At 41.0% G+C, this 23613-nt stretch overlaps 1 long non-coding RNA gene across 1 annotated transcript in view; it reads right to left on the reverse strand.

The window, feature by feature from the left end:
- Positions 1 to 323: 323 nt before the first annotated feature.
- LOC132686164 (uncharacterized) overlaps positions 324 to 23613 on the reverse strand; it is a 59724-nt gene continuing 36434 nt past the window's right edge. The window contains exons 4-5 of the long non-coding RNA XR_009613467.2: positions 15169 to 15321; positions 324 to 947 (exon numbers count right to left, since the gene is read on the reverse strand). This is a non-coding gene — a long non-coding RNA (uncharacterized LOC132686164). The remainder of the gene's footprint in view (positions 948 to 15168; positions 15322 to 23613) is intronic.

The raw sequence follows: 23613 nt of genomic DNA on the forward strand, positions 1-23613 counted from the left end.
ATTTATTATTCATGCACAGGTGAGGCAGGACAGTATAACCAGGGGCCTGGAACATAAAAAGCATCCAGAGAGTCCAGATGTCCAGAGCAGGCTCTTGGGCGTCCATGGCATCTGCCTATAGCCAACCCCCAACCTACACTAAATGCATGTATTCCCTCTGAGGGCAAAGTTGGAGCAGTGTGGGGCCAGCTGGTCTGGCTGGGGTACCCTTCATTAAGAGGCACCTGGGCGACCTGATTATTGGTTTTGGGGACGAAGAATTTTCTTTTCTACCCTTTTCTTCCCTTCAAACTAGTCTAAGAATTAAATTGACATGAGACAGATTAACACAAGAAAAAAACTTTTATTTTGTATACACAGATGTCCAATAATGAAATTGAGACTCCCCACATGACCAAAGCAAGCAGCTGTTGTATGTTTAGGCAAAGAACCATAAATCTGTGAGGAATGGACAAAGCAGAGAAAACTTATGTTCATTGGCTTTAATTAGCATACAATTCTAAACAGAATTTGGGCTGAGGTAGTAAACTAGTAAAAGTAACAAGACTTGCTGATTTATACAGTCTTCTTGGCTCTAAATACCTATTTCAGGTGATTAGGATGTCTTTCTGCTCCCTGATGCAGGAAGGATAGCTTTCACATTGGAGATTTATTTCCTGCTATCTGGAGACAGAGAGAGTCAGAATGTTCTTCTGTTCTTAAATAGCTTTAATTCAAAATAACATGACAAAGTGGCATATTTTAGGGTGGCCTGGCCTGGGCCCCTAGAGTTCCTTAGAAACTCCACACACTAAAATGTGAGTTGGTAGATTGTTTTATCTCACTGAGCTAGTCTCTTAGAGTTGAAAATAGGTCAGTTCTACTAAATTCATTTCAGGAAGTGGTGATGGATGTGTGTTCCCAAAGTTAGGCTCATGGTTCAAGCAGGTATTAAATAAGAGGCATTTCTGTGGAAACAAGAGAAAAACAATGGTTAAGGATTGGAACAAATTATAAACCCGTTTCAGAGTTCTGAGGGTACCCAGTTGAGATGAGTTTTAGATGTCAAAATATCTTTAGATGGATTGAAATCAAGCAATGGCCATCTTCCAGATTTTCTTGGTTTGTAGTTTGAATGTTTCTGATGATTATTTTTCTTCTTCTTTTTCTGAATATGAAATTTATTGTCAAATTGGTTTCCATACAACACCCAGTGCTCATCCCAACAGGTGCCCTCCTCAATGCCCATCACCCACTTTCCCCTCCCACCCACCCACCATCAACCCTCAGTTATTCTCAGTTTTTAAGAGTCTCTTATGGTTTGCCTCCCTCCCTAACTTTTTCCCCTCCCCGCCCATGGTCTTCTGTTAAGTTTCTCAGGATCCACATAGGAGTGAAAACATATGGTATCTGTCTTTCTCTGTATGACTTATTTCACTTAGATAACACTCCCCAGTTCCAACCACGTTGCTACAAAAAGCCAGATTTCATTTTTCTCATTGTCAAGTAGTATTCCATTGTATATATAAACCACAATTTCTTTATCCATTCATCAGTTGATGGACATTTAGGCTCTTTCCATAATTTGGCTATTGTTGAAAGTGCTGCTATAAACATTGGAGTACAAGTTCCCCTATGCATGAGCACTCCTGTGTCCTTTGGGTAAATTCCTAGCAGTGGTATTTCTGGGTCAAGTGTAGATCTATTTTTAACTTTTTGAGGAGTCTCCACACTGGTTATCAGAGTGGCTGTACCAGTTTGCATTTCCACCAGTGTCTATTCATGTTTTCTGCCCATTTCTTCACTGGATTATTTGTTTTTTGGGTGTGGAGTTTGGTGAGTTCTTCATAGATTTTGGATACTAGCCCTTTATCTGATATGTCATTTGCAAATATCTTTTCCCATTCTGTTGGTTGCCTTTTAGTTTCATTGATTGTTTCCTTTGCAGTGCAGAAGCTTTTTATCTTGGGGAGGTCCCAATAGTTCATTTTTGCTTTTGTTTCCCTTGCCTCTGGAGACGTGTTGAGTAAGAAGTTGCTGCGGCCGAGGTTAAAGAGGTTTTTGCCTGCTTTCTCCTTGAGGATTTTGATGGCTTTCTGTCTTGCTTTTCGGTCTTTCATCCATTTTGAGTTTATTTTTGTGTCTGGTGTAAGAAAGTGGTCCAGGTTCATTCTTCTGCATGTCGCTGTCCAGTTTTCCCAGCACCACTTGCTGAAGAGACTGTCTTTTTTTTTTTTTTTTTTTTTTTTAATTTTTTTTTTTTCAACGTTTTTTATTTATTTTTGGGACAGAGAGACACAGAGCATGAACGGGGGAGGGGCAGAGAGAGAGGGAGACACAGAATCGGAAACAGGCTCCAGGCTCCGAGCCATCAGCCCAGAGCCTGACGCGGGGCTCGAACTCACGGACCGCGAGATCGTGACCTGGCTGAAGTCGGACGCTTAACCGACTGCGCCACCCAGGCGCCCCTGAAGAGACTGTCTTTATTCCATTGGATATTCTTTCCTGCTTTGTCAAAGATTAATTGACCATACTTTTGTGGGTCCATTTCTGGAGTCTCTATTCTATTCCATTGGTCTATGTGTCTGTTTTTGTGCCAATACCATGCTGTCTTGATGATTACAGCTTTGTAGTAGAGGTTAAAGTCTGGGGGGTTGTGATGCCTCTCACTTTGGTCTTCTTCATCAATATTACTTTGGCTATTCGGGGTCTTTTGTGGTTCCATACAAATTTTAGGATTGCTTGTTTTAGCTTCGAGAAGAATACTGGTGCAATTTTGATTGGGATTGCATTGAATGTGTAGATAGCTTTGGGTAGTATTGACATTTTGACAATATTTATTCTTCCAATCCATGAGCATGGAATGTTTTTCCATTTCTTTGTGTCTTCTTCAATTTCCTTCATAAGCTTTCTATAGTTTTCAGCATACAGATATTTTACATCTTTGGTTAGATTTATTCCTGGGTATTTTATGCTTCTTGGTGCAATTGTGAATGGGATCAGTTTCTTTGTCTTTGTTGCTTCATTATTAGTGTATAAGAATGCAACTCATTTCTATACATAAACTTTGTATCCTGTGATGTTGCTGAATTCATATATCAGTTCTAGCAAACTTATTATACATCGGTTTTTCCATGTATAATATTATGTCATCTGCAAAAACTGAAACTTGACTTCATCTTTGCCAATTTTGATGCCTTTGATTTCCTTTTGTTGTCTGATTGCTGATGCTAGCACTTCCAATACTGTGTTAAACAACAGCGGTGAGAGTGGACATCCCTGTTGTGTTCCTGATCTCAGGGGGAAAGCTGTCAGTTTTTCCCCATTGAGGATGATATTAGCTGTGGGATTTTCATAAATGGCTTTTATGATCTTTAAGTATGTTCTTTCTATCCTTTCTCAAGGGTTTTAATTAAGAAAGGATGCTGAATTTTGTCAAATGCTTTTTCTGCATCGATTGACAGGATCATATGGTTCTTTTCTTTTACTAATGTCATGTATCACATTGATTGATTTGCAAATGTTGAACCAGGTCTGCAGCCCAGGAATGAATCCCACTTGATCATGGTGAATAATTCCTTTTGTATGCTGTTGAATTCGATTTGCTAGTATCTTGTGGAGAATTTTTGCATCTGTATTCATCAGGGATATTGGTCTGTAGTTCTCTTGTTTTGCTGGGTCTCTGTCTGGTTTGGGAATCAAAGTAATGCTAGCTTCATAGAATGAGTCTGGAAGTTTTCCTTCTCTTTCTATTTTTTGGAATAGCTTGAGAAGGATAGGTATTATCTCTGCTTTAAATGTCTAGTAGAATTCCCCAGGGAAGCCATCTGGTCCTGGACTCTTATTTGTTGGGAGAATTTTGATAACTGATTCAATTTCTTCGCTGGTTATGGGTCTGTTCAAGTTTTCTATTTCTTCCTGTTTGAGTTTTGGAACTGTGTGGGTGCTTAGGAATTTGTCCATTTCTTCCAGGTTGTCCAGTTTGTTGGCATATAATTTTTCATAGTATTCCCTGATAATTGCTTATATTTCTGAGGGTTTGGTTGTAATAATTCCATTTTCATTCATCAATTTATCTAGTTGGGTCATCTCCCTTTTTGAGAAGGCTGGCTAGAGGTTTATCAATTTTTTTTTTTTTTTTTTCAGAAAACCAACTCTTGGTTTCATTGATCTGCTCTACAGTTTTTTTGATTCTATATTGTTTATTTCTGCTCTGATCTTTATTTCTCTTCTGCTGGGTTTGGGGTGTCTTTGCTGTTCTGCTTCTGTTTCCTTTAGATGTGCTGTTAGATTTTGTATTTGGGATTTTTCTTGTTTCTTGAGATAGGCCTGGATCGCAATGTATTTTCCTCTCGGGACTGCCTTCGCTGAATCCCAAAGCGTTTGGATTGTTGTATATTCATTTGTTTCCATATATTTCTTAATTTCTTCTCTAATTGCCTGGTTGACCCATTCATTCTTTAGTAGGGTGTTCTTTAACCTCCATGCTTTTGGAGGTTTTCCAGACCTTTTCCTGTGGTTGATTTCAAGTTTCATAGCATTGTGGCCTGAAAATGTGCATGGTATGATCTCAGTTCTTTTATACTTATGAAGGGCTGCTTTGTGACCCAGTATGTGATCTATCTTGGAGAAGGTTCCATGTGCACTTGAGAAGAAAGTATATTCTGTTGCTTTGGGATGCAGAGTTCTAAATATATCTGTCAAGTCCATCTGATCCAATGTATCATTCAGGGCCCTTGTTTCTTTATTGATCCTGTGTCTAGATGATCTATCCATTGTTGTAAGTGGAGTGTTAAAGTCCCCTGCAATTACCATATTCTTATCAATAAGGTTGCTTATGTTTGTGATTGTTTTATATATTTGGGGGCTCCTGTATTCGGCGCATAGACATTTATAATTGTTAGCTTTTCCTGATGGATAGACCCTATGATTATTATATGCCCTTCTTCATCTCTTGTTACAGCCTTTAAATTGACGTCTAGTTTGTCTGATATAAGTGTGGCTACTTCAGCTTTCTTTTGACTTCCAGTAGCATGATAGATAATTCTCCATCCCCTCACTTTCAATCTGAAGGTGTCCTAAGGTCTAAAATGAGTCTCTTGTAGACAGCAAATAGATGGGTCTTGTTTTTTTTATCCATTCTGATGTCTATCCTATGTCTTCTGGCTGGAGCATTTAGCCCATTTACATTCAGTGTGATTATTGAAAGATATGGGTTTAGAGTCATTGTGATGTCAGGTTTCATGCTTGTAGTGATGTCTCTGGTACTTTGTAGTCCTTGAAATATTTCACTCACAGAATCCCCCTTAGGATCTCTTGTAGGGCTGGTTTAGTGGTGATGAATTCCTTCAGTTTTTGTTTGTTTGGGAAAGCCTTTATCTCTCCTTCTATTCGGAATGACAGACTTGCTGGATAAAGGATTCTTGGCTGCATTTTTTTTTTTTTTCTGTTCAACACATTGAAGATTTCCTGCCATTCCTTTCTGGCCTGCCAAGTTTCAGTAACTAGGTCTGCCACTAGTCTTATTGGTCTCCCTTTATATGTTAGAGCATGTTTATCCCTAGCTGCTTTCAGAATTTTCTCTTTATCCTTGTATTTTGCCACTTTCACTATGATATGTCATGCAGAAGATTGATTCAAGTTACATCTGAAGGGAGACCTCTGTGCCTCTTGGATTTCGATGCCTTTTTCCTTCCCCAGATCAGGGAAGTTCTCAGCTATGATTTCTTCAAGTACACCTTCGGTCCCTTTCTCTCTTCTTCCTCTTCCTCTTCTTCTTCTGGAATTCCTATGATACGGATATTGTTCCGTTTGATTGCATCACTCAGTTCTCTAATTCTTCCCTCATACTCCTGGATTGTTTTATCTTTTTCTCAGCTTCCTCTTTTTCCATAATTTTATCTTCTAATTCACCTATTCTCTCCTCTGCCTCTTTAATCTGTGCTATGGCCGCCTCCATTTTATTTTGCATCTCATTTATAGCATTTTTTTTAGCTCATGACTATTTCTTAGTCCCTTGATCTCTGCAGTCCTCTATTCATTTTTCAAGCACAGCGATTAATTTTAGGACTATTATTCTAAATTCTTGTTCCATTATATTGCTTAAATCAGTTTTGATCAATTCATTAGGTGATGCTACTTCCTGGGAGTTTCTTTTGAGGAGAATTCTTCCGTTTTATCATTTTGGGTAGTCACTGGGGTGGCTCCAAACTGCAGGGCACTTCCCTTGTGCTGTCGGGAGTAATTTGTGTTGGTGGGTGGGGCTGCAGTCAGACCCAATGTCTGTCCCCAGCCCACCAGTGGGGCCGCAGTCAGACTGGTGTGTACCTTATGTTCCCCTCTCCCAGGGGCAGGACTCATTGTGGAGTGGTGTGGCCCCTGTCTGGGCCACTTGCACACTGCCAGGCTTGTGGTACTGCTTTAATGGGATCTGGCCAAGGGCGTATTAGCGGGGGTGGATCCACAAGGTGCACAGGGGCGGGAGGGCAGGCTTAGCTCGCTTTGGTGTCAGTGGCCCCCTGTGGGAGGGGCCCTGCAGCACGGGGAGGGAGGCAGACCCCTCGGAGGGATGGATCCACAGAAGCACAGCGTTGGGCATTTGTGCAGTGCAAGCAAGTTCGGTGATGGGAACTGGTTCCCTTTGGGATTTTGGCTGGGTGATGGGAGAGGGAGATGGCACTTACCAGCACCTTTGTTCCCTCACTGAGCTGAGCCCTGTCCTCCAGGGCTTGACAACTCTCCCTCCCAGTGTCCTCTTGCCCTCCCTGTTCTCTGAGAGCAGAGCTGTTGACTCTTAACATTCCAGATGTTAAGTCCTGCTGTCAGAACACACTTGTCCAGCCCCTCTGCTTTTGCCAGCCAGACTCGGGGGCTCTGCCTTGCTGGGCGGGCTGCCCCTCCACCGCCCCGGCTCCCTCCTGCCAGTCTGTGTAGCACACACCACCTCTCTGCCCTTCCTACCCTCTTCCGTGGGCCTCTTGTCTACACTTGGCTACAGAGAGTCTGTTATGCTAGCCTTCTGGCAGTTTTCTGGGTTATTTAGGCAGATGTGGGTGGAATCTAAGTGATCAGCAGGACAAGGTGAGCCCAGTGTCCTCCTACACCTCCATATTCCTCTTGAATACTCTCTGTTGATCTTTTTGAGTGGACACACAGCAACCTGCACAAAGATCATCCATGCATGTGCTGTTGTGACAATTTCCCTGAAGTTTACATCAAGTCATTCATACCCAGTTTGGAAGGCCTCAGGAAAAAGGGCAGATTTCATTTTCAATGATTTCAAGTCAAAAGGATGGGAGAAAATTGTGTTAGTTTGGAGAGTTGTAGCCAGAGTTTGGATGAAACCAGAAGACTTCAGGATCTAGTCAAGTTTACAGGTAGAAAACAAAATCTCAAAAACGATGAACAGAAATAGAATCTAGAATCCAAAAGTACGTTTCATAGTTTCAAATGAAAGTTTTTTTTCTCTCTACACTTACCCTCCTTTCTATCAGTGATAACCATTGTAAGACTAATTTGTTTGCCAATTACGTCTAGTTTCAAGAAACCTGATTATTTACAGAGTGCAGCAAGAGTAGCAATTGGCCATACAAGCTCTTTTAAACCTGCTTTGGTGGAACTTTCCATCGGGAATCTCCAGACTGAACTTTTAGCAGCCTCTTGAAGCTAAGAAGCCAACCCAAATACTTGCCATCAGGCTTTGCCTGCAATATCTGTAGAATTAAATTCTTTCTTTCTTTTCAAGATCTCCCAAATATCCTGATATTTATCCATCTGCCAGATGTGACCTTACCTGGTAAGGCTGCTGAGATCCTTGTAAGCAAGATAGCAGGCTGATATTCCTAGGGGGATTTATTGGCTCCATTAAGTCATCCTTAGTTCCATAAAGCATAGACTCATAAATCTGAGTCTATGCATGTTTGTCTCAAATATGACATTTCAGTCAAAGCCTTGGTAATATAACCAATGTTTCCAACTGTGTCTTGTCACAAAGAGAAAAGATTCTTATTGATCTTAGGCAAATATTTCTATGAAACCATAAGAATGCTCACTGAGAAATTCCAAATTCTGGAGAGATCAGGTAGGGGAGAAAGATAGATGTTGCAATTCTGCTTACAAAGGTACAATTAACCAAATTGCTGTGAGTCATATTTAGTTTAAGAGGAAAGGCTTTCTTATATCTGGAAAACAAAAGATTAAATAACAAGCAGTATTGCAAACAAAAAGCCATAAAAATTATCATCATTCTCAGTTTATTCATTCCCATGTGATAATTTTTTGTTGATCTTGATCTTTTGTTAGTAGTTTTAAGAAGCCTTCAGTTTCTGTTAGAGTTCTATAAATTCTTACCAAGTTCAATGGCATGATCTTAAAGTTAGTAGAGACCTGTATTTGAGAGTACTTGTCAGAGTCCTTTCCCTGAATCTCTTTGAAGATGAAAGACTTTTGCAGTAGCATCAGAGTTAACCTTTTGTCTGTAAATGACAAAAGTCTTAAAATTGCAGTGGTTAAGGATCTGATCAGAGTTCATTACAATGTTACTGACAAGGTAATTTGGTCATTTCTATCACACAGCACTTCAAGATTAGAACTAGAATGGCAAGCAATAACATATTGAGACATATCAGATTTCTAGGAGTTTCATACAATTTCTAGAACACTAATCTTAACATATATTTACACAAATATAATCTAAGAAAGGTTAGCATCACTTGACATTACTTCCCAGGTGATTTAACATACCAAGTAAGACAATTCTCTCTCTTTTACAAGGAGAACAAATCCTTCAAATGTTCTAGGGATCTGCTGGAATATTTCAAAGTTAGTTGGTGGTCAAGACTTCATTTTAAAATTTGATTTTGGGAGGTTTGTCAAATATCAAAAAGTTTGGACATTTAATTAAATAGGATCACAGATGCTAAGTGAAATAAGCCATACAGAGAAAGACAGATACCATATGTTTTCACTCTTATGTGGATCCTGAGAAACTTAACAGAAACCCATGGGGGAGGGGAAGGAAAAAAAATAAAGAGGTTAGAGTGGGAGAGAGCCAAAGCATAAGAGACTCTTAAAAACTGAGAACAAACTGAGGGTTGATGGGGGGTGGGAGGGAGGGGAGGGTGGGTGCTGGGTATTGAGGAGGGCACCTTTTGGGATGAGCACTGGGGGTTGTATGGAAACCAATTTGACAATAAATTTCATATATTGAAAAAAAAATTATAAAAAAACAAAAAAAAACCCCAAAAAAATAAAAATAAAAATATGAAAAAAATAAATAAATAGGATCACAGATCATTATGAAACCATACTTAGTTATCAATTTAGCCAAAGTGCCAATTAAAGACTTCAAAGACAAACACAGGTAGTTACATGGCTGAAAAAGCCTTAGCTCTTTTAATATTAAATAGAAAAAAACCCAAAGACCTTATAAAGACAACACAGACTCTTTGTTTTCCTAGGTAGATTACATAAATGGTAAAGAAAAAAATTACTTACAACTTCTTATTAAAAGAAGACCAATAATCTAAGAAAAGTTTATCCTTTTAACAGAGAGAGAAGCCAAATTTTAATTTTGTACAAGCTTACTTTTGATATTAAAACACATTTTTAAAAAATGTTTGAGAGAGAGAAAGAGTAAGAGCATGAGTTGGCAGGGGGGGGGGGTGTGTGGGGGTGCAGAGAGAGAGGAGGCAGAGATCCCAAGCCGTGCTGTACGGACATCAGAGAGCCCAATGTGGGGCTCGAACTCACAAACCATGAGATCATGACCTGAGCCAAAGTCTGACTCTTAACCAACTGAGCCACCAGGTGCCCCTTAAAACTCGTGTTTAAACTAAATTCATTTTATTTTTTAATTTGTTTTTTTTTTGTTTTTTTTTGTTTTTTTTTTGTTTTTTTTAGAGAATGCAGGCAGGTGTGAGTTGGGGAGGGGCAGAGAGAGGAACAGATAATGCTAAGCAGGCTTCATGCTCAGCATGGAGTCTGATGAGGCACTTGATCTCATGACTGTGAGATCATGATCTGAGCTAAAATCAAGAGGTGGACAGTTAACCAACTGAGTCACCTAGGCACCCCTAAATAAATTCATTTTAATCTTAACCAATTGACCACACATTAAAATCTCTTTTTAAAGATTCCTTTTTCAAGAAAACGTATACACTGAAGACTATAGAAAGCTTATGAAAGAAATTGAAGACGACACACAAAAATGGAAAAATATTCCATACTCCTGGATTGGAAGAATAAATATTGTTAAAATGTCAATACTACCCAAAGCTATCTACATAGTCAATGCAATCCCTATCAAAATAACAGCAGCATTCTTCACAGAACTAGAACAAACAATCCTAAAATTTGTAATGAGCCAGAAAAAAACCCGAATAACGAAAGCAATCCTGAAAAAGAAAACCAAAGGTGGAAGCATCACAATCCCAGACTTCAAGCTATATTACAAAACTGTAATCATCAAGACAGCATGGTATTGGCACAAAAACAGACACATAGACCAATGGAATAGACTAGAGACTCTAGAAATGGACCCACAAAAGTATAGTCAACTAATCTTTGACAAAGCAAGAAAGAATATCCAATGGAGTAAAGACAGTCTCTTCAGCAAGTGGTGCTGGGAAAACTGGACAGCGACATGCAGAAGAATGAACCTGGACCACTTTCTTACACCAGACACAAAAATAAACTCAAAATGGATGAAAGACTGAAAAGCAAGACAGGAAGCCATCAAAATCCTCAAGGAGAAAGCAGGCAAAAACCTCTTTAACCTCGGCCGCAGCAACTTCTTACTCAACACGTCTCCAGAGGCAAGAGAAACAAAAGCAAAAATGAACTACTGGGACCTCATGAAGATAAAAATCTTCTGCACAGTGAAGGAATCAATCAGCAAAACTAAAAGGTAACCAAGGGAATGGGAGGAGATATTTGCAAATGACATATCAGATAAAGGGTTAGTATCCAAAATCTGTAAAGAACTTATCAAACTCAACACCCAAAAAACAATCCAGTGAAGAAATGGGCAAAAGACATGAATAGACATTTTTCTGAAGGAGACATCCAGATGGCTGACACATGTGTTTTAGACACATGTCGAAAATGCTCAATATCACTCATCATCAGGGAAATACAAGTCAAAACCATAATGAGATACCACCTCACACCTGTCAGAATGGCTAACATTAACAACTCAGGCAACAACAGATAGGTGAGGATGTGGAGAAAGAGGATCTCTTTTGCATTGTTGGTGGGAATGCAAGCTGGTGCATCCACTCTGGAAAACAGTATGGAGGTTTCTCAAAAAATTAAAAATAGAACTACCTTATGACCCAGCAATTGCAATACCAGGTATTTATCCAAGGGATACAGGTATGCTGTTTCAAAGGGGCACTTGCACCCTAATGTTTATAGCAGCACTATCCACAATAGCCAAAGTACAGAAAGAGCCCAAATGTCCATCAATGGATGAATGGATAAAGAAGATGTGGTATATACATACAATGGAGCATTACTCGGCAATCAAAAAGAATGAAATCTTGCCATTTGCAGCTACATGGATGGAACTGGAGGGTATTATGCTATGTGAAATTAGATCAAGACAAATATCATATGACTTCACTCATATGAGGACTTTAAGAGACAAAACAGATGAACATAAGGGAAAGGAAGCAAAAATAATATAAAAACAGGGAGGGGGACAAAACATAAGAGACTCATAAATATGGAGAACAAACAGAAGGTTACTGGAGGGATTGTGGGAGGGGGGATGGGCTAAATGGGTAAGGGGCACTAAGGAACCTACTCCTGAAATCGTTGCACTATATGCTAACTAATTTGGATACAAATTAAAAAAATAAAATTAAAAAAAAAAACACTTGTGGTTAGATCACCCACAAACACTTCATGAGATATCACAGAAAGTAAGCCAGTCTTCCAAGCTATTCTGTTCTTGTTGGCATATTTTGTAACCTAAATAACATGAACTTATTTGACTTTCAGTAAACCCAAGCAGAATGAAAGTTTTAATTTTAAAGCTGATACTATAAAGATATTTCTATTTTATTAAATTAACCTTAAATAAATTTTCATATTGAATATTTTCTCAGATCATTTGAACCTGAAATTCATTTGGACTATTTCTATTTTGAGAATTTTTATCATACTAAATTTCTATAAACACTTAATTTTTAAGCCAATTCAATAGAGCTGTTTACAAATAATTTTTGGAAATAACATTGAGAAGTAGAAAAACACCGTATCTATAATGCACATACATACACAGACACAGCTTCTATTTTAAAACAGTATAAAACTCACTAGTTTATAAAGTATTTTACTATTTGTGGAAAAGACTTAGAGTTTGGGCACAAACTTTAGTGGTTTGTTTTTAAAAAGACCTGTTCCTTTTCTTCCCTTAAGTCTAAGGTGACTGGGGTTGTGCTTATATTTCAAGAGCATAAAATGCAGGACTTTAAGGGACAGAGAAAGAATGCAAGTTGTTTATTTTTTTATTTTTATTTTTTAAGAGATTCAGTGTTAATTGTTATTTACCTTTTTGAAGCAAGGGGCATTTTGTCCTAATATCCTGATTTTTTGTCATATCTGCAAGCATTTTGAGAGAAATAGACAAAGTTTGAGGATTAGTAAAGTAGGTTTTGACTTATTTCTAGAGTTGCATTTCTGGTTTCCTAGAGATTTGCAAGGCAAAGGCAGTTGTTTTTAATTCCCTCCAAAGAACTGGGTTACAGCCTGAATACTAAGGGACTGACTCATCTTTTTAAATTAAACTAGCTACTTTATATCAGGGAGATTTTACCCAAAATGGGAATCAAAAGACTTATGGCTTTGTAAAGTCTGTAAAGCATTTTAACAAAAGCCTTCTTTCTGAGTACATAATTCAACCTTGGCTTCTATTAGTCCCTAAACATTGGCCTTCTGCTGATCATTTATAGGAAGGCCTAGGAGATTTTGGTCACCTGTTTTTTCTGTGTGTGTGTGTGTGTGTGTGTGTGTGTGTGTGTGTAAGGGTGGTGTTGTGAATGGCCATTAATCTTTTAATTCTTTTCTAAATTTGGGGAGAAAGAGGATGGAAGTAAAAAGTCTCTATGATTGAAAAGATCTGCTGTTGTTCAGGGGAAATGTGTTGCCTTTTGGTCGGGGGTCTAGGATGTATCTGCAAAGGACACTGCACAGGAATGCCTGAAGCTGGTATAGCCTGATTACGGAGCCCTGGAAAACAGGAGAAAAGGGAGACTTACTGCCAGTGTCCGGAGCTTGTGTTAATTCATTATGTGACTTTCAGTACTTACATGAGTAATCCCTATACTTTGAACCTAAAGATTAGGCCAGAATGCTCTCTGTAAATCATATAGAGAAAGGGAAGTTAAAATAGGTAGATGGGGCCAGAGTGTGAGAAGGAGAATTTACATTAGATGTAGGATTTCTGTTTTCTCATCTTGTCAAGGGAATCCCTAAGGTTAGCTGTTAAACCCATAAGACAATTAAGAGATCTCTATAAATAATTTTCTCTTCTTGCAAATCTAGCCAATTTAAAGAACTCATCATCTGGCCATTGATAAGTAAGATCTTATTCGTCTGTATTCAGACCAATACATCTTTTTTTGAAAAACATGAAAGCAACTTTCCAGGCTTAGACCATGGACACAAGTAGTATCCCTAGAGAAGCCTTAAATGATGCAGTCCCCATGGTCCAAAAATTTACTCCCCAAAATAGTTTAAAAAAGCAAAAACAGAGGCACCTGTATGGCTCAGTCAGTTAAGTGTCTGACTCCTGGTTTTGGTTCAGGGCATGATCTCATGGTTTGTGAGTTCAAGCCCCACGGCGAGCTCTGCGCTGACAGTGTGGAGCCTGCTTGGGATCCTCTTTCTCTGCCCCTTCCCTGCTTGTGCTCTGTCTCTCTCTCAAATAAACTTTAAAAAAAAAAAGTGAAAACTTTCTTTTTTGCACAGGCAGTAAGAATGGTGCAGTAAACACTGTGTCCCAGATCTCTCCTGAAAACATAAGACCCCTCCAGTTACAGACCCACTAATCTGTGATGCTGGACAAGCACTAGTGGAATGGGACTTTCTAGTACTAACAACAAAGATTAAGATGATAAAGGTCCCTTATGAGCTGGGACCTCTTATGACAAATTCCCCTGAGAGCTGACACAGCCAAACAAAGAAAGTGCTGTTTGTAATTTTGTCCCTCAGAATCCCAGTCTATTCAACTGGCCACCAAGGTAAACCCAGATTGAGCCTTGCTACCAGGACTGGGCTGAGCTGGGACCCTCTCACCCTCTCCAGCTATCTGAGGGCTTGGCTGGCAGACCCAGCCCCGAGCTGACACCTTTGGTAAATAAAGCCACACCCACAATTAAAAAAAAAAAAATGGAGCACCTGTTTGGCTCAGTCGGTTGAGCTTCTGACTTCAGCTCAGGTCATGATCTCATGGTATGTGGGTTCAAGCCCCACAACGGGCTCTGTGCTGACAGCTCAGAGCCTGGAACCTATTTCGGGTTCTGTGTCTCTCTCTCTCTCTGCCCTGCTCACACTCTGTCTATCTCTCCAGAACAAACAAACAAACAAAAAGCATCATACTTTGTGGGGGACTCACAGCACAGGAAATTCTTGGTGTGTGGGATGGGGTTAGAAGTAAAGCAGTTTCTTCCACACACCCCTGGATTGTGGAGACCAGAGAGAATAATCTTACTGGTCATAAAGCCAAGCTCTTTGGACATAGAAGATGACAAAGGAAAAACTTCATTTTGTTTTTATGTAGAGGACTCACAGCAGATTTTGTCTAAACAGATGCCAGTCTTATGAGAACCACGAACCCATCACTTTTTGAGGCTGGCTTGAACAGCAGTCTTAAAAAGACCTAAGACCTGTGTTCTTTCGCTCTAGTAATTTCTTTTTATAACAAATGACTCAAAAGACAGAGACAAAGAGACAAAGAAAAACCATGACCATCTCTATGAGGCAATGAATCAGCCACATGAAGAGTACCCTACCAAATCTTACCAGAATCACCAAGACCAAGAAACCAGCTCCACAAATATTTTCTTTTGTTGATGTAAATTTAGAGAAGATAGATGCTCACCACTATCACTCCATTAGACCATGCAGGCAGAGATCAGGAGGCTGATGTGGTAACACCTTAAGAAGCCTGCCAAAGATTCTTACCTTCTGCTGGCTGTTTGTCAGATGTTCCAGGATGTGTCAGCTGCAAGAGCCTCAAAGCAAACAGTGTCCAGTGAGGGAAGTGTATCCTACTGACTATGCCAAATGTTGGGAAGGAAAACTTTTATTCTACCCTTCAAGGTTCTTCTAGGTGGCCTAAGAGTTAAAAGTGATATGAAAACATGTTAATAGAATAAAAAAAACACTCCAAAGTTTATTACATGTGCACAGAGGCCAACTATTAATACTGATACCCAAAGAAATAATCAGGTCACACAGCTTTTGTAAGTTATAGTCAAAGAAGCATAAATCTGTGAGGAAGTGACAAAACAAAATCTAAGTTTAAGAGCTTCAGTTAGTAAGGAATTCTAAACAGATTTGGGCTGTGACAGTAAATCAGTAAAAGTAACAAGGTTTGTTTATTTAGGCTTCTTTGAATTTCCTGTCTCTGATGAAAAGGATGTCTCCCTACATCCTGGTGCAGGGAGGCTCCTCATGTGAGAGATTTATTCATTGGTTTCTGGAGACAACAGAGAGTCAGAGTGTTCTTCCTATACTGGCTGTTTTTTAGGTAACTTTAAATGAAAATGATTAATATGCCATTGTTGAACTTTTTGGGGTGGGCTACCTTGGAAAGCTATACTGGCAAACCTGTGACCCCACCAGGCAGCAGATCAAATGAAGACTGTCCCCAGTTTAAAGCTACCTTTCCAGAATGATTTTCTTGGTGTGGATTTTCTCTGCCCTGGAGGCTATGCAGGTGGTTTGGGAAGGTTGCAACTACACAGCCCAGAAGTCCTAGGCTGCCCAATGCCTGATAGGATGGGTACTCTGCATGCGCAGACTGCATAGGTCAGGGTAGCTAGGGACCTCTTAAAGGTCAAGTGTCAAGCAATGCCAATCACAGGAGAGTGCTATTAGGGGTATAAAATATCTTCCTAATTCCAAAGTCTGACCTACACAAATATGCATATTCTCTCAACAGCAGAGCTGTAGGAAAATGGACCACCTTGCCAGGGTGTAGTCTGGCAAGACTGATGGAATATCCCTGAATAACAGACACCTGGGAGACTTGATAACTGGTCCCATTCTGGCAAGGCCATCCAGTTTCCTCCAGGGATGCCTTCAGGAGGAATATGAACATTTGTTTAGGTTAAAAATTGGAATTAGGCAGATGCCAGGGACCTCCAAGAGCTTACTCTCGACACCTAGACACTCTCAACAGTTGCCCAGTTCTGGGTTCCTGGCCTCCCTGACCCATGTGGCTGGCACATGTGCCGTAGGTACCCTGTCAGCCTGCCAGTGTCTAGCCAGACCCCTTCGCCCTGTGGAGCTGGGGCTCATATCCAACCACTTACCTAGCTTCCAGAGCAAAAGAACCCACTTCCAGGAAATCTTTCTGAGGTGGCAGCTTTAAAATGGCTACAGTCAGTACACATTTGGACCAGTTGCTTGATAGGGTCCCAGGCTTCTTCAACAATCAAGACTCTCAGGTGTCTTTTAGTGGTGGGTACCTGGTCCAGTCTGCTCAGCCCCACTCTGGCAAGTCAGTCCAGTTTTCATCAGTTCTGTCTTCAGGGGCATTCTTCACATTTGTGTAGTTTATAGCTTGGAATCAGGTGGTGCCTTGTACCCCCAAAGGCCCTCTTCAGTGGCCTGGCCTCTCAAGACCGGTGCTCTATTCCAGTTCAATGTCTAACCTGAAGGAAGCTGCACTGAAAGCTCAGTACACAGTCTGTCAGCCATCCTTGGGAAGCTGAGGCCCTCTAGGCCTGTGGAGCTGGGGCCAATGCCTGACCACCGGTGTGGCCTCCAGGGCAGAGGGAGCCCACTGCTCATAAATCCTCTTGAGGTGGCAGCCAATCCATTGGTTGCCTAAAGAAGTTCTGGATTTACCCACTGATCATGGCTTTCAGGTGTTTTTATTTATTTTTTTACTGAGAGAAAGAGAGCTGAGCAGGGGAGGGGCAGAGGATGAGGGAGACAGAATCTCAAGCAAGCTCTAGGCAGAAAGTGGAGCCATATGGATCCTGAGCCCTGTGGACCATGGGATCATGACCTGAGCTGAAATCAAAAGGTGGACTCTTAACCGACTGAGCTACCCAGGCACCCCATCCCAGGTGATTTTTAGTGAATGCTCCCCTGGCTAGCCAACTAGTCTGGCCTCATTCCTAGAAAAGCAGTCCAGATTCCTCCAGCTTTGCCTTTGCTATGTATTGGTTTGATATGATTTCAAATCCATTTGTTTATGGCTAAGACAAAAAGTATTTTCAGAGGTAAGTTGTTTTGATAGAAGAATAAAGTCAACTGTATCAGGAAGTCATTATGTCATCTGTTCTCACAGACAAGAACTAGTAGCTCAGCAGCTGGGAGCTTGTCAACAAAAACTCATGAAGAAGTAAGTATGGCAAGGGGACATTAGACTACGAATACTGAAAGTTTGTGCGTTGATCCAAGAGTGATTGGTCTGCACAAGTCTCCACTTTGCTGATCTCAAATAGCTCTCTGAAGATGCTGAGACAATTAGTTCCTGCCATGGTAAAGGTGATCCCTTTACTGACAGCAGCAAAAACCACGCAGAGGCCTTGCTAAGATCATCATCTTGCCCATCAACACCCCAGCCACCGTTCCCTAGTAACCTGCTCTAGCAACACAGGACTTTTCCTGTTACACTGGCAGCTGGACATCAGCTCTCAGTTGGCTAACCTGTCCCACCCCAGTATCAACTCATATAAAGCGTTTAAAAAAGAAACAAGTAGTCCAAAATGGAGTCCTTTGCCTTCAACCTCAGCAAACCAAAACCTTAATGACAGTTTCACCCTATCCCAGGAATGTGGTCTTTTAAAAGTCAGTCTGAAATTTCCTGATCAGTACCAGTGAGGTGGTGACAGAGAAACAAACCCTGCTGGTCCCCACCCTTATCCTTAAAAGAAGCCATCCTGGCCTGAAACAATCCTTTCTTTTCTTTTGCTAATAACATCCTTGCTCCACCCTCCTTCCTATAAAAACCTTCCATTTAGTACAACTCCTTGGAGCAACTCTTTGCTTGCTAGATGGGATGATGCCTTATTAATGAGTTGCTTAATAAAGTCAATTAGATATTCTGATTTACTAGGTTGAATTTAGTTTTTTAACAAATGTTCATCTCAACTAAATTTAGACTTTGTTCCTTTCATTGCCCTTTGCCTGGAACAATAGTGTGATTAATCTGTGATTGATTCAGAGTATGCTATTTCTTTATTGGCTTATTAAAAGACATTATTGTATGTCCTATTGGCTTATAAAATTCCACACAGAACTGTGTTAAATATAGAACATTCTTGTAACTTGATGCTAATGTTGCCCACAATAGTTACCTTAATACTTATTAACCATAGTATGAACCATTTGGAATGCTCTATTAAGCATCTTGATGATAAAATATCATAGATATTTGTGATTAGCAGAGGAAATAGTAAATATACCTTGCTCACAAACCCTACCAAAATTAGTCAATAGGTGGTTTAGGGGTAGAACGGGTTGTGTAGTAACTTCTGAAGATCCCTAGAGACCTACTGAAGATTTCATCTGGGCAAAACTGAAAATTAAGGAAACTCCAGATGTTAGACTGATCATCCAACCCAGTCAGTTGTATTCTATATTAAAAAGTACAACTGAGGAAGATGTTACCAAGCTCTTCTTAGGAGCATTAAGTTACATAGATTTTTATAGGCAGAAAGGAAGAGCACTAGTGAGACAGGGAAGCTGCAGGACTCCATAAACATCTGTTTTTTGGGTCGCCTGAGTGGCTCAGTCGGTTAGGCGTTCAACTTTTGGTTTTGGCTCAGGTCATGATCTCACAACTGGTGAGTTCAAGCCCTGCACTGGGCTCTGTGCTGACGCATGGAGCCTGCTTGGGATTCTTTTTCTCTCCCTCTCTCTCTGCCCCTCCCCCACTCACTCTGTCTCTCTCCAAATAAACTTAAAATTTTTTTTTAAAGATTTAAATTAAAAAAATCTGTTTTCTGCCTTTTCCTGCTTCTATTCTTGCTAGAACCAGCACCCCCACTTTACACATGCCTCATAATGCAAACTGTACATCCTTCTTGTAAGGGTGAAGGAGTTCTTTAGAATAGATCCCATCTAAGGAAGGACCAGGTGAGAATGACCAGACAAAGCCATCATATGTGCATTCCAGACCACTGGCACTGGACAACTCAATGCCAAGACCCCCTGGCTCCAAGGAATAACACCTGGGCCCCATCTTTGTTCTCACCAGTTCCTTGATGCCTGAGAGGACACATACAATAAACCACAATCCTCAATAAAAACCCCAGGCCCCAAGTGAAGTTGAGACTCTCTTCTTTCCTTTCTGAGTCTCCCAGATACCCTGTATCTATACTCCCTCTATACCTTCAGTAAACTCTGCTTTCACTTTCTGCTGGCTCACATATCATTTCTATCCTGTGTGCAGCCAGGGATCCTCCTGGCTTGTCCTGCAAGACCCCCCTCTGGGTCCTGGGATCCAGCCTACTGGCATCACTAACACAAAAATGTATCTCCAGTCTTGAGAAACTTAACAGAAGACCATGGGGGAGGGGAAGGGGGAAAAAAAGTTAGAGAGAGGGAGGGAGGTAAACCTTAAGAGACTCTTAGATACTGAGAATGGACTTAGGGTTGATGAGGGGTTGGGGGGAAGGGAAAGTGGGTGATGGGCATTGAGGAGGGCACTTATTGGGATGAGCACTGGGTGTTGTATGGAAACCAATTTGACAAGAAATTATATTTTAAAAGTTTATCTCCAGGATAGGAAGAAATCCAGAACCTTTTGCCTCTGAGGGACTAATTCACATCCTGAAGATGACACTTACTTTAACTCTTTTGACCCTAGTAACATTAACTAGAAGCTAAGCCCATGATAATAGACAAAATGACAAATGTGATAATAGGGAACCAATCAGTCCTGAAGAGAGAGCTTATACCAGATAAGAGATGATAGACCGGAGGGAGAGGGAAGATGGAGGCGTAGGAGGACGCTGGGCTCACCGCGCGTCCTGCTGATCACTTAGATTCCACCTATACCTGCCTAAATAACCCAGAAAACTGCCAGAGGATTAGCAGAACCGAGTCTTCGGAGCCAAGCGCAGACGAGAGGCCCACGGAAGAGGGTAGGAAGGGCGGTGAGGCGGTGCGCGCTCCACGGACTGGCGGGAGGGAGCCGGGGCGGAGGGGCGGCCCGCCGGCCAAGCAGAGCCCCCGAGTCTGGCTGGCAAAAGCGGAGGGGCCGGACGGTCTGTGTTCCGACAGCAAGCACGACTTAGCGTCTGGGAGGTCATAAGTTAACAGCTCCACTCAGAAAGCGGGAAGGCTGGAGGACAAAGGGAGGGAGAGCTGCTGAGCCCCGGACTGCAGAGCTCAGCTTGGCGGGGAACAAAGGCGCCAGCGCCATCTCCCCCGCCCATCCCCCAGCCAAAATCCCAAAGGGAACCAGTTCCTGCCAGGGAACTTGCTCGCTCCGCGCAAACACCCAACTCTGTGCTTCTGCGGAGCCAAACCTCCGGCAGCGGATCTGACTCCCTCCCGCTGCCACAGGGCCCCTCCTGAAGTGGATCACCTAAGGAGAAGCGAGCTAAGCCTGCCCCTCCTGCCCCGTGCACCTTGCCTACCCACCCCAGCTAATACGCCAGATCCCCAGCACCACAAGCCTGGCAGTGTGCAAGTAGCCCAGACGGGCCACGCCACCCCACAGTGAATCCCGCCCCTAGGAGAGGGGAAGAGAAGGCACACACCAGTCTGACTGTGGCCCCAGCGGTGGGCTGGGGCAGACATCAGGTCGGACTGCGGCCCTGCCCACCAACTCCAGTTCTACACCACAGCACAGGGGAAGTGCCCTGCAGGTCCTCACCACTCCAGGGACTATCCAAAATGACCAAACAGAAGAATTCCCCTCAGAAGAATCTCCAGGAAATAACAACAGCTAATGAACTGATCAAAAAGGATTTAAATAATATAACAGAAAGTGAATTTAGAATAATAGTCATAAAATTAATCGCTGGGCTTGAAAACAGTATAGAGGACAGCAGAGAATCTCTTGCCACAGAGATCAAGGGACTAAGGAACAGTCACGAGGAGCTGAAAAGCGCTTTAAACGAAATGCAAAAAAAAAAAATGGAAACGACGACAGCTCGGATTGAAGAGGCAGAGGAGAGAATAGGTGAACTAGAAGATAAAGTTATGGAAAAAGAGGAAGCTGAGAGAAAGAGAGATAAAAAAATCCAGGAGTATGAGGGGAAAATTAGAGAACTAAGTGATACACTAAAAAGAAATAATATACGCATAATTGGTATTCCAGAGGAGGAAGAGAGAGGGAAAGGTGCTGAAGGGGTACTTGAAGAAATTATAGCTGAGAACTTCCCTGAACTGGGGAAGGAAAAAGGCATTGAAATCCAAGAGGCACAGAGAACTCCCTTCAGACAGAACTTGAATCGATCTTCTGCACGACATATCATAATGAAACTGGCAAAATACAAGGATAAAGAGAAAATTCTGAAAGCAGCAAGGGATAAATGTGCCCTCACATATAAAGGGAGACCTATAAGACTCGTGACTGATCTCTCTTTTGAAACTTGGCAGGCCAGAAAGGACTGGCACGATATCTTCAGTGTGCTAAACAGAAAAAATATGCAGCCGAGAATCCTTTATCCAGCAAGTCTGTCATTTAGAATAGAAGGAGAGATAAAGGTCTTCCCAAACAAACAAAAACTGAAGGAATTCATCACCACTAAACCAGCCCTACAAGAGATCCTAAGGGGGATCCTGTGAGACAAAGTACCATAGACATCACTACAAGCATAAAACATACAGACATCACAATGACTCTAAACCCGTATCTTTCTATAATAACACTGAATGTAAATGGATTAAATGCGCCAACCAAAAGACATAGGGTATCAGAATGGATAAAAAAACAAGACCCATCTATTTGCTGTCTATAAGAGACTCATTTTGGATCTGAGGACACCTTTAGATTGAGAGTGAGGGGATGGAGAACTATTTATCATGCTCCTGGAAGCCAAAAGAAAGCTGGAGTAGCCATACTTATATCAGACAAACTAGACTTTAAATTAAAGGCTGTAACAAGAGATGAAGAAGGGCATTATATAATAATTACAGGGTCTATCCATCAGGAAGAGCTAACAATTATAAATGTCTATGCGCCGAATACGGGAGCCCCCAAATATATAAAACAATTACTCATAAACATAAGCAACCTTATTGATAAGAATGTGGTAATTGCAGGGGACTTTAACACTCCACTTACAGAAATGGATAGATCATCTAGATACACGGTCAATAAAGAAACAAGGGCCCTGAATGATACATTGGGTCAGATGGACTTGACAGATATATTTAGAACTCTGCATCCCAGAGCAACAGAATATACTTTCTTCTCGAGTGCACATGGAACATTCTCCAAGATAGATCATATACTGGGTCACAAAACAGCCCTTCATAAGTTTACAAGAATTGAAATTATACCATGCATACTTTCAGACCACAATGCTATGAAGCTTGAAATCAACCACAGGAGAAAGTCTGGAAAACCTCCAAAAGCATGGAGATTAAAGAACACCCTACTAACGAATGAGTGGGTCAACCAGGCAATTAGAGAAGAAATTAAAAAATATATGGAAACAAACGAAAATGAAAATACAACAATCCAAACGCTTTGGGACGAAGCGAAGGCAGTCCTGAGAGGAAAATACATTGCAATCGAGGCCTATCTCAAGAAACAAGAAAAATCCCAAATACAAAATCTAACAGCACACCTAAAGGAAATAGAAGCAGAACAGCAAAGGCAGCCTAAACCCAGCAGAAGAAGAGAAATAATAAAGATCAGAGCAGAAATAAACAATATAGAATCTTAAAAAACTGTAGAGCAGATCAATGAAACCAAGAGTTGGTTTTTTGAAAAAATAAACAAAATTGACAAACCTCTAGCCAGGCTTCTCAAAAAGAAAAGGGAGATGACCCAAATACATAAAATCATGAATGAAAATGGAATTATTACAACCAATCCCTCAGAGATACAAGCAATTATCAGGGAACACTATGAAAAATTATATGCCAACAAATTGGACAACCTGGAAGAAATGGACAAATTCCTAAACACCCACACTCTTTCAAAACTCAATCAGGAGGAAATAGAAAGCTTGAACAGACCCATAACCAGCGAAGAAATTGAATCAGTCATCAAAAATCTCCCAACAAATAAGAGTCCAGGACCAGATTGCTTCCCAGGGGAGTTCTACCAGACGTTTAAAGCAGAGATAATACCTATCCGTCTCAAGCTATTCCAAAAAATAGAAAAGGAAGGAAAACTTCCAGACTCATTCTATGAAGCCAGTATTACTTTGGTTCCTAAACCAGACAGAGACCCAGTAAAAGAAGAGAACTACAGGCCAATAT

This window comes from Panthera onca, chromosome F1, assembly GCF_046562875.1.
Source record: "Panthera onca isolate mPanOnc1 chromosome F1, mPanOnc1 haplotype 2, whole genome shotgun sequence".
In the NCBI taxonomy this organism is placed as follows: Eukaryota; Metazoa; Chordata; class Mammalia; order Carnivora; family Felidae; genus Panthera; species Panthera onca.